Here is a 12,097-nt window from a genome sequence, read left to right on the forward strand (position 1 = left end):
CAAATGAAACCGCGCCTGACTACTTGATTTCCAGTTGAAAAGGATTCATGTGAGACTTAGCCTTCATTCGGGCAAGGCAGCACACAACCCTCAGTGTGTTAAGCGGTCTAAAAAACATTGAGTTTAAATATTGTACGCACACACTCTCAGGGGCAAATATTGGCTGGTAGTAGGCACAAGAGCCTACACGGCCAGCAGTGGGACTTTGGAGCTGAACTTGTTTGCCCTTAATCTAGTCCGTCCAAATGCCTCTAAAAAGGTTACTCCAGGGTGCTTTCTGCAGTGGCAGCTATGAAATGTGGCCTGAGTTTTCCCTGGAGATTTAACTTGGCTTTCACTCAGATGTCATTCTCAACTCTATTCCTGTCTACACAGACAACACTTTCATATTAGTTTAGTGGCACTTTAATCCCAGGATAGCTAGGCTGGGCTGGGGTTTGGGAGCTACGGCTAGTAGTCTGTTCACCTTGTTGTGTGGACACAGGCTACATGTAGCTTGAGTGCTGGTCATCTTTCAAGGACTTTCCCTGATCCCCCCGTACTTCCAAAAACACGGGGAAAGTAAGTTAGCAAAAAGACAGTGTAAGGAAGCCTGAATTGCACACCAATTGCAATTGCATTGCATAGGGCGTGCATAAAATACGGATGGAGGCATCTGCGCTAAAGACTCCAACTGCGGTGTGGATGAATGAACTCAGCAGTGATGGCATACTCCTTGGGACAGGATCCTGTTTCTGTGCATGTGCTCCGATTTCCAGTACCCATCATTTCTCCCAATCCTGTCTTCCTGGATGGCAGAGGATTCCTAGCCTTAGCAGGGAAAAGATGGACACAGGCTATGAGTCTACATTGGCTTTACTGAGTTTAGGGGTAATCTTAAACCAGAGTCTTTTCACTGGTCATAAAGGTCTCTTTGAAACAAGAACACTGAGATAACAGTTACTGAAAGTTTAAGTTGCACATACTTAAATGAAATATGTGGTAAAAAAAAATCAGGTCTTTTTGTGGCTGTTTTGCATTTCACTTCTTTTTTTTTAATGTTAAGGCTACAAATCCTGTGTGGGAATATGCGATAAGGTTCTGCTGAATGTCATTAGCAATGGAATAACAATACTGAAATTATTTATGTCAAGAAATAGAAAATTAAGTGAGCTAGACCTTGAGCTCCAAAAGAAGAGGTGGTTTTAATGTAAATTAAAACAGATTCTTACTGGCCACTAATCAAGTGTTTACCTGTTTCCATTAAAACTACATTGAATTTAATCAGTTTTCTTTCTAATGCATGCATTTCTCCCTAAATAAGAAGCATACTTGTCATGAATATTTAAATTGGATTTTAAAGCCATGAAAGTTTAATTTAAATAAAAAGTGAGGTGATTTCTTACAGGTTAGCAGCTAGTATCTTTAACTTTCATTTAGGAGATGTAAACAAACTTTCAAAGTCGATGGTCTTGAGGAAGTTATGCTTAGCATTTTGGATTAACTCTCTCTAATTATAAAATACTTAGCTTGTAATTAGGACATAAAGACATTAAAACATAAGTATTGGTTTCTAATCTTAATAAAATGACAAGAGTTAACAAATGAAAAATTGTGAGTACAGATTTTTTCAAGTAAAGCTGTATAATGTATATTTAAAAATTGCACGTTCTTTACAGATAATGACAAGGTTAGCTTCTATCACTTGTGTGCATTGTATTCCAGTTCTGTTTGCTGTTTAATTTGTTGGCTCAGAAATAAGGAAAAGTATGGATCTGCCTCTAAAAATTTCCATTCTTAGCATAAATATCTTTTTTTTCCAGATTTTATACCTTCTTTAAATGCCTGATTTTATCATTATAAATAAGAGTTTCTCAGCAAAATACAATTTCAGTGGAAATTACTATGTCCTATCAGGAAACAATAGGGTACTTTTCTACTGTACTTCTTAATACCAGATTCCTAGGAGGACTAGCAGAAATGAGCCAAGTCAGCCACAAGAAAAAGTACAAAAGGCATTTTCCATGACTCGCGCTTCATAAAGAGTAGTTAATCAGTTCCCAATGTGCTTTACCTTCACAGGCTCTGCATTGGGATAATCAGACATCATTAATTTTAGCATCATTTGGCAAAGTTTGAAAAGTACAGTCTTTCCACTTCAATCACATCTTGCATGCTGCTTGCTTGATAAATAATTCTGCCCCTGTTATAGCCCTTTTATCGTCTGGCGATGGCTATGCTCCAGTTGTTTATTGGTATTTCCGCAATTAGAGATTCAGGCTTTCCTTTCCAATTGATTTTGTTTCATAGGACGCCAGCTTTTGATACAAAATAGCATTCGATTGTATTGGATCAGGTTTAAAGGTAACACTTGCAATTAAGACTTGAACTGCATTTTTAATTCAGATGGTACAGACCGAATAGCAGTGTCGGAAGGCACCACATTTGTAGAGTGTGAGTAATTCAGGATTAACTGTTGAAGAGCTTTGAAATGGCATCTGTTATACTGAGGTATAAAAATATGTATGAATCAGGCATTAGTGACTTTATGCTGCTTTCAGCACAAGTCCAATGGGATACTGGGTTTTTGGACCTGGCCTTCCTGCTGAACTCAAGCAGCAAAATGCTGGATCAAGTTTGAACTTAAAGCATTGAATCTCCCAGATGTCCAGAGCAGCTGTTCACGTGAATGCCCACCGCTGTTAGTAGGAGGAGTCCCATTGACTTTGTTTGGAAATGCGTCCGGTGTCCAGGAAGGGCAGAGTTCAGATGACTTCATTCAATCTTCCCTGCCCCACAGTCTAAGAGTCTGCCAGGATCTGAACCAATTCTGGGAATAAATTACAACATCTTGGGCTGCTGGAACCTGCAGCAGTGGATAATGATGTCCCCAGGGCAGAAGCGCTGGATGGGATTGCACTCCAGCCCTGTCCCTTACAGGCGCCGTGTTATGAAACACCCTGATGACAGGGCTACAATGGCTTAGTCCAGCCTGGAGTTTTTGCCGATCGGGCGCACATTCGTAAGAGAACTCGAGCTACAAATTTGTCCACTTGTCCAGTCTCAACTGACTGTTCCTAAAGATTTCCCCTGCAACATCTCCCATCCATCCTTCTAGGCCTCTTTATACCTAAGAAAAATGATGGGGCATTAGTTGTAGCCATGTTGGTCTAAGGACAAGGTTCCTCAGTTAATGCGATATCGTTTGGTCTAATAAAAGGTATCACATTTACCCAAAGCCCCTTGTCTGCCTAAGAGAGAGTCTCAAACTTTTATGGTTCTTTAACTGTTTAAAGAGGTAAGGACTTGGACTAGAGCTGATGAAGCCTACCTGGATTTTAGCTTGTCACGTCAGGTAAGAGTACTTTGCACTTCTTGATCGTGTGTTATTCCAAGTGATCCCAGCTTTGTGTGCACAGCTGCACTGATAGGTGCCTGGGGGTGGAAAGGCAGTCATCGACAAGCCCAATGTTGAGGGGAATGGCAAGCTTTTTTCTAAGGATACCTTGCTATGCAATCTTTAAGGGTCCAATTAGAGCAGACATGACTTGAGGTTTTCAAGGCATCCTTTGGTGAATGGATCCTATTAGAATTTAAAACTGTTTGGGAGAGTCCCAATAATTCCCAACCCAAGGCTTGGTGAGCTATCCCTCCAACACATGGAGGTCAAGGATTAATAGGCCCTTCAGTCACCTGGCAAGCCATTTGAACAGAATTGTCATCATAGGAGCAGCGTCTCTGCTCTGAAAATGAATAGCTTTACATTACTTTAGAAACGTCCTGCCTTTGCCTCATCTTTCATGCCGCAGACGGAGGCCTTGATCTTCTGATGACATTTTATTCCATTGACCTGATTAACAACCAAAAGTTTATTGCATTAATCAAGAGCTTCATTTTGGATCCAGACCTTTTCCTACTGAAAGGAATAAATTAACTTCAGAGAGCATGAGAGCAAGCTCTTAAAACACTACATCAAATACAAGACCATGTTGCTTTGGCCCGGTTCCAGCCTTGTTGGAAGCCTCCTGTTTGTTCCCATTTGGAGTGACTGATGGGCCAATCTCTCTCCCAACTATTTCAAGAATGAGCTTGAGCCAAGTATCTGCTGTCAGGTACACCTTTTTGCTTGCTGGCAAAGGGCTCAGCAAGCACTGAGGCCTTCAGATTTTGGCCTAAAAGTCTTCTTAACCTTCTGATAAAGTATGTTGTTTCAAGCCAAACCCTCCTGTTCCCACAGATTCAAAGCAGTCATCCTAAACTGCATCTCATTTACACCTCTGCAGGAAAAGAGCCTCTGGTCTGTCTCGGGACGTTGTCTATATAAACACAGTGGCTGTGCCCGGATGAGCACAGGCGTGCAGCATGTGGCACCGCAGACCCATCTCGCAGGCGTTGCCTGCGCTGCTAATTGTCAGCGCACATGCAGGCGTTCCCTTTGCACATGCAGGGTGGGGTTGGCCCCGGGAGACCCCCTGCTCCTAGCCCCTGGATTGTCCGCACATTAACATCTGAAACTGGTTTTAAGTACTCGTTATGCAGCTCAAAGTGAAGTTGTTCTAGGGCAGGTTTATCTTTGATCTGTGTTACCCAGCTAGTGTTACACTGAGGCGTCGCCACACTAGGTTTGCACCTTAGTGTAAAGACCCCACCTGCCCCCGCTTCTGTACTGGCCTGAATCAGGCCCACTGCCCCCACCCCCAGAGCCCTGCCAGGTCCCTGCTCGCTGCCTCTGCCCCAGCCTCTCACCCCCATTTACTTGTGGATGCTCACGCTATCTCTCCTGGGAGAAGAGACAGGGATGTGTTACCCTGCCTGCCCAGCCGCCATCACTGTTGAAGGTCTCTGGACCGGAAAAGCAGCAGCCCAGCAGTAGTGGCAGCTGGTAGGCAGGTTAACCCTTCCCTGCCTGCTCCCCTGGGACAGACAGCACAGGCAGGCACACATAAGTGATGCCCCAGGGGGAGGCAGGAGGGAACCCCAAGGGGCAGGGGGGAAGCTTGGGATGGGAAGAGGAAGTTTCTTACCTTTCAGTCCTCCAGGATCCTGAACTGTGTGACTGCTCCATACTCCCACTAGCACCAGCACCCATCAACACTTGTGTAGCTCGGTGTAATGTGTATGCTCTCTGGTAATCCTGAGGTCGCTGCCAAGGAACAAGCCTTCCCCACGTGCTTCTGTTTTGCATAAGTTGGAAAAAATGCTGCGTGGTATCTGTTAGAAGAGCGCTGGGTGGACCCAGTAGCCTTCTCAGGAGCCCATCTGACCTGACTCATCTGCTAAAGGAAAAGTAGTCATGGCAGATTAATGACAGAGAGCACGTGGACTCCTCCAAGTGAAATTTATTCCGAAATATCTTTTCCTCCATGAGTTACTGGCTGGGTGATGTGACGTACGTGGATCTGCTTTGTAGGGTTTGTTACTTCACGCTGGTGCCACTCAGAGCCACTGGAGTAAATCTGATTTAATGTTTCCCATTATTGCCTTCTCCGGGCCTGTCTGTGGGATGATGTATGCATGATGAAGGGGAATGGGAGACTGCTTTCACGTTTGTCTTTCATTCACTGAAATGCTCTCCAGCCTAATAGTCTGCTGACATCCATAAATTCCTACACCAAATATCATGCAAAGTTGTAAATATGGGGGGAGGGATCTTACTTGTCATCGCTAATTTAACCTGTCTTGTACTTTTGCCCATGATCTTGCTCTATTGCACTTCTACCTGGGCTTCTTGTCCTGAATAGTGGTTTCATCTTTTGATATTGCTCAAAAGCAAGAGTTGTATGTGTGACTGGTCAGATTCGACAACTACCATCGAATTGTTCTCGGTGCTTAGTCTGATACCAAGGAGCTCAGGCTCAGTTTAGCTGAAGTTACTTTTCTTAGTCAAGTTTGAAACACATGCTTAGAGAATTACATTGTGCATATGCAGTCGTAAGATAACATCACATGGGTTGTGAATCCGGCAAAACTTGAAACGCATCTGCATCTACTTAAATGTTCTACATGAGCAGAATTATTTCTCAGAGGCTATTACAGAGAAGTAAAACCTATGTGCTGCTCTACCAGAGGTGGCAGTAACAATCTATTAGCACCGAGACTTCAAGAAATGATTCTCAATCAATGCTCAGTCTCCTGCCAGGCAGAGCAGTCTCAGTCACTGAGCAGATCTACGCACTCTACTGTGCATTGCATGGAGGGCTCTTCATTATGAGAAATTCAGTGAACTTTTCATGAGACTCATAAAGCTCCAAAACAGACAGAAAGATGGGTGCCTGTTGGACACAGCATTAGGACGAAGGGATTTCAGTGAGCACAAAGTCCCTCAAGACCTGGCTGTCTCCTAATAGGGTCCATTTGTGCTCAAATGGCCTATTGGTTTCAGGCATCCAAGCTCAAAGACCTAAACTCCATCGTCTTCACTGAACTATGGCTTATCAGTGGCTCATAAACCCGGAGCCACGAATGCCGCATGCCCCTGGAGGCTGGGGGGTGGCAACCTCTATTTTTATGCCCCATCCTACCTCCAAATCAATGCACAGGGCTGCAGCCCCCGTCATCCTGCCATAGTTGCACTGCTTCATAAGCCTGCAGCTGGTCTCTGACTAGCTCCCTTTAGCCTGCTCTACCTATTTTTGGTTTTGTCCCTGATTCAGCAGTGACTCTCATAGTAGAAGGTAGAACATGGTAGCACCTAAGAGACTAACTAGTTCAGAGAGGTATGTGCTTTGTCAGATGCACCAGGTAGACTCTAAAAGGTGCCATCTTGCCCTACCCGCTGCCTGACTTGTGACTAGCCCATGGACCCCATTGAGGAATCCTTCTGACTTTGTTTCTCAGCACCTGACTTGAAATGCCAAAAGATGGCCTCAAGCTTGCTTTTTTTTACCTTGGACCTCCTGGCTTCTGACTCCAGTGTGACCTTGACTGTGGCTTCTGGCTCTGGACTACTGGCTTGGTGCTTTGTGCTGCCTTCTGGGCCTATTCTTCCAGGTTTGTAAGCATTCAGATGGATAGCCCGACTCCCATTCTTTATATAGCATCACCCCTTTGCATATGCAGAAAAACAAATTGCTGTAATCACTGAGATGTGGCTAAGAAAAGCACCCATTGCTAGAGGAATATGTGCAAATTCGGAGAAGAACAGACTGTCCGACAGTCTGGTGAGTGGAATAGATCAAGACACGGGGGCTGGCACAGGAGAGCTGAAATAAAAGGGATCTTACCAAACCAGCAGGATAATGAGCACTGGCTAGCCTGCTTGCTGATTGAATCTTGCAAGGGTTGCATATTCTTTTAAGTCCTTATGTGCCTTGCTGTGCCCATGTCTTGATCTGGACTTCTTCCTTTCCCTTCAAAACCTATGATCTGTTCAATGTTTTTTTTTTTTCCACTTTGTTCTTTTTTTTTGCAAATGTGCTGTTCTGTGGGTAGTAAGATTTTCCTCTTTGTGCTCATCTTCATGCCTCAAACCTGTTTTCCTCATCTTGATCAAACTACAAGTCTGCTGTTACCGTACATAATACCTCTCCTCTGAGGATCTAGAGTGCTCTACAAATATTAATTTGAACCAGGTTGAGGCAGGCAATAAGTCTCCCTCTTCAGCAGAGGTAGCAAGGGACGCTGGGTGAAATACTGTCCCTACTAAAAATGGCAAAACTCATTTGAGGTTGTAGTGTTAGGCAAAGATTTTCCAATTACTACATTCTTGTATTTTTTCCTTGTCTCCTTTTTCCCTTCCCTACATGCTTGCATGCTATGTTACCATCATTGCTACTTTCTCAAAGAAAGAAAGTCTTTCTACTTACATTTAGGAGTTGTATGTATAACGTTCTGCATATTTTTATGGGGGCATACATCCCACAGTAATAATCATCCTGATTTATAATTATTACATTACATTGTATACTATAATCATTGTCTGAATAGGATTTAACAAAAATAATAATAATAACTGAAAGGGCTAGACATTAAACCAGTGGTTCTTAACCTTTTTTTAGACTCGAGGCACCCCTCAATACACTCAAGGCACCCTTGGAAAATGCCAGCTCTTTGTTTTTGTTCCTTTTTTTGATTACAGAAAAATAATAGAGCAATGCTTCTGCCGTAGAGAACTCAGAAATACCACAACAGGTCAGAATGTTTTTAATATTATGGATTCCTATTTGAAATCTCTGAGTTTCTCTTGTGAAAATCGTTTGCATGCTTAATAGTGCTAACGTGATCAAAAGGCACCCTAGGGTCCTGTGGTACCCTAGTTGAGAATCACTGCATTAAACCTAAGAGCCTTGGACTTGGACTTGGACTTGGCTCTGCTCAGCTCATAAAACCACGGAGTGGTCAACTGGGATTGCTTTGGTAGTATTTTCACATGGTTATACTCTATGCAACAGAGCCTAGTTCAGGTTGCAAGTGCTGTTATGAAAAACTGGTCCCTTCCTTTGCTGTCCAAGTGGAAGGTGCTCACTTCAAAAAATGTGGCCCCAGTGGTAGGGGCTAAAAAGCCGGCTATTAGTGTACGTTTGGGCTTTCTGTATATACCGCCGTTAGCCACATATTTCCCCCACGCACACACACACTCCAGCAAAATTCTGGAATATGCCCAGATATCCTCCTAACCTGGCTTTAAGGTTAAGTGTCACTGCACATGCCCTAAAGAGGGGCAAAAACTAGTCCCACGCTCACTGAGGGGAAAAAAAACACTACTGGAGTCATAGGGTTTATTTATTAAGATGTCTAATAGCTAATAAATATGTTGCTCTTTTCTTCCCAAAGGATCCAAAATCCCTTTAAAAACAGTGGGTAAATACATGCAGGTCCTGTCTTAGTGAAAGCCATAAATAAACTACTACTACTACAAACAGATTGCTCCAGATCAACTCAAAATTATTACTATTATTACTATTACTATTGCCATAAATAGAGGCATTTCTTCTCTTGCTGATTGTGGTGGTGTGAGCTGTCTCTGTCTTAGATTGGGAACAGACAAGGAATTGCTTGTTTGCATTTATACTGTCCGTACTATGATGGGACAGTATAAATTGGATCTATGGTGCTACCATAATAGAAATAACATTAATTTTGTCCATGTCATCTTAATCTGATACTGAGGAGCATTTAAATTGCGTCTCTGGCACAGGAAACATGTATATTGACATTAGTTTCTGTTTCTTTCATTTAAAGAATAAAAATAGTTATATATGACAACCAGTTGCAAAAGGTATCCTATGCTTGAGTAAGCAGACCCCAGAATTTAAAAAGGGAAATAAAAGTGTATGTAATTTTAAAGTCCATTTTAATCCTTATAGAAGAAATGCATTTAATCTCCCTAAGAAATTCTAATCAGGAAATTTATCTTCAGTTTAGCGAATATAATTTAGTTGTCAACCAGACTTACTACAGCTGTAAGGAACAAAAAGAAATGCAAACATAATGTGTCATCTAGTGGTGAAAGTTTGAATTACTGGAGTCCAATATATTTTATAGGATCACATTTATCACATAGAGCTGTAAACTGCTACAGCTTTGTAGAATTTATCAAATGAATAATATATATCCTGGTCTAAATAACCTATCATCTAAGCACTCATGATTGAGCAGATCACGGATTTAATTCATAGAGTGGCTGATGGACACAGTCACAAAGAGGTAGACTTGGTGGTGCTCTGAAAAGGAGGAAAGAGTAGAAACTGTAGGTTATGGACACTTGCAAATGTAAGTTATGACAGGTTCAGCTCAAAACTAGTATGAACCGAACTGCATTCTTCCCACCACAGACAAGCAAGCCTAATGGCCATGAATAACACCAGGTCACATAAGTCAGGGCTTGCCATGAGCCATGCCAATAGCAATAGAAGTAGATACCCCAGAGTCATCTGTGGCTCTACCTCACCAAGTGAAATATGGAGTCCCAGATGCAGGGCACGGTGGGACATTTGAACCAGGGTGCCCAGGAGCCTCAAAGTTCAACTGGTTCAAAGGTCAGCCCTGGGGATTAAAAAGGAAAAAAAGCCCTGGGATTCATGGGACAACTTCTTTCTGGGAAGGAAATGGTGCTATTTTCAAAGTAGGGGCACAAGCATAGATGTATGCTGTCTTGAACACCCAGAATACCAACCACTACCAGATTTCAACATGTATCTTGCTCCCCAATACTAAATGTGTCTCACTACAAGTACCCAGCCACAGCAAGTAGATAAAAACCATACTGTGCCAAGCCAGCTTCAAAGGACCAAAAGGGGTATTTCTGCTATAAGTAGGAATCCTGGTTTTCTCTGATTAAAAACAATCCCCAATTTTCAGATTAAAAAACTAACCCCAAATCTACATTTTTCCATGATTAAAATGATATACCACTCTATCTATCTATCTATCTATCTATCTATCTATCTTAAAGGTGTTTCATTTTAATCATGGAAAAATATGGATTTGGGGTTACTTTTTTCATGCAAAAATTGGGGTGGGGGGAAGTTCTGCCAGTGGGAATGACCTGCATTGGCAGGAGGACTTCAGGATGAGACAGACTATTTCCCCCAGAAATGTGGGTACTGGTGGGCCCAGACCTGCAGAGGCAAGCCACTGGTTCCTCTTGACCAGGGAGAAGTGAGTGGTAGTAGCTATCTGGAAGCAGGCAAACCCTACACCTACTTGGCCATTAAGAACAAGTACGTGAACTCCAGGTGCTGCCATTCATGAAATGCAACCCACTCATGTTATAATGCTTGTCTACCCCAAGGAGGATATCAGTGGCTTAAAACATCTGGGGCTCCTCAGCAGACTTAAAGCAATAGATGAACGCCTGTTTCCATCCTTTGTCTCCCTTCTAGCCCTCAAAGTCTTGGAGTTCAAAAATAGGAAGGAGGGTATTTCCCCACCTGCTGGACCACTGTGGTAGATTCCCCAGCTTAATGCAGGATACCTGGAAAAATGCACGATGAATGAATTTTCAACTACCCCACCCCAGTTTTCCTGGTGAGGAAAAGTAGGTTTGCCAGAACCACAAGGTCAAGAGTATTGTCTAATAATCTAAGATGCTGTCTACTTGCTTCTGCTGTCCCTGCTATGTCTTCCAAAGCTACACACTGGGCAGCTTGATCATGGAAAGGAAGACTTTAACAATAGTCTGAGCAACAGGAGAGTTATGACTGTAGGTCAGGTAATTACTGTCAGGCTGGAGACAGCTGAAGTCTGCCCAGGATCATGATTTACCTGCTATGTCTTGCACAACAGCCTGTAAAAACAAGCATGGGCACTTGGATGGTAGAAGCAGAGAGGCTGGCCCAACACTTGAAGCAAGCAGACCTCCACTGATCTGCAAGGATATCTTGTTGCGGAGGCTTTGACTGCTGCTTTGAGGAAGATGCGTAAGTGTGCCCCGATTCATCCAAGGGTAGCTTGGCCACTGTTGGGGGCATGACTGAAACACATTTAGAGGTTGAATTGTTGGACTAGGGGTGCCTCATCTTTCCTGGGTTAAAACTGTATGTGTGCCTGTGGTGCTAGCTGAGGTTAAAGCTGTGCAATGGGGTTTAGTAGATCTTGGCTAACACTCCGCCACTGACTCACTGTTTTACCTTTGGCAAGGCTCATAAAGCTTGATCCAAGGCCTGCTGGAGTGAAGGGCAAGACTCCCGTTAAGAGCTACTGCAATAAAATGTACCAAGGAAGTTGTCCTGAACCCAGGAGCCATGCTGTGTATTCTTGAGCACTATTTATGGGCACCTGGATCCGATCTTTAATCCGTCCGCGCCTTAGCTCCCCATCTATAAGATACAAGATACCATTTCTTTTCTCCCTCCCTCCTTCCCTTTCCTTGTGTTGTCACTTCAGAACATAAGCTGTCTTGGCAAAGACTCATATTTGTCTCTCTTACACCTGACACCATGAAGCCCTGATCCAGGTGGGCTATTGAAATGGTACCATATTATGAATAAGTCATGGATGGGGGAGACAGACAATAGGTTAAGGGGTTAGCCTTTAAAGCAGAAGGAATAGGAGGGATACAGGGGAAATAAGAATTGAGAATGCATTCAGCCTTATATGTAGACCTTTTTTCTGTCACAGTGAATGCAACATCATTTTAGCTGTCATAAAGTATACTACAACACTAGTTGCCTTGTAG

Source organism: Crocodylus porosus, unplaced genomic scaffold, assembly GCF_001723895.1.
Source record: "Crocodylus porosus isolate Cpor-Errol unplaced genomic scaffold, CroPor_comp1, whole genome shotgun sequence".
NCBI lineage: Eukaryota > Metazoa > Chordata > Crocodylia > Crocodylidae > Crocodylus > Crocodylus porosus.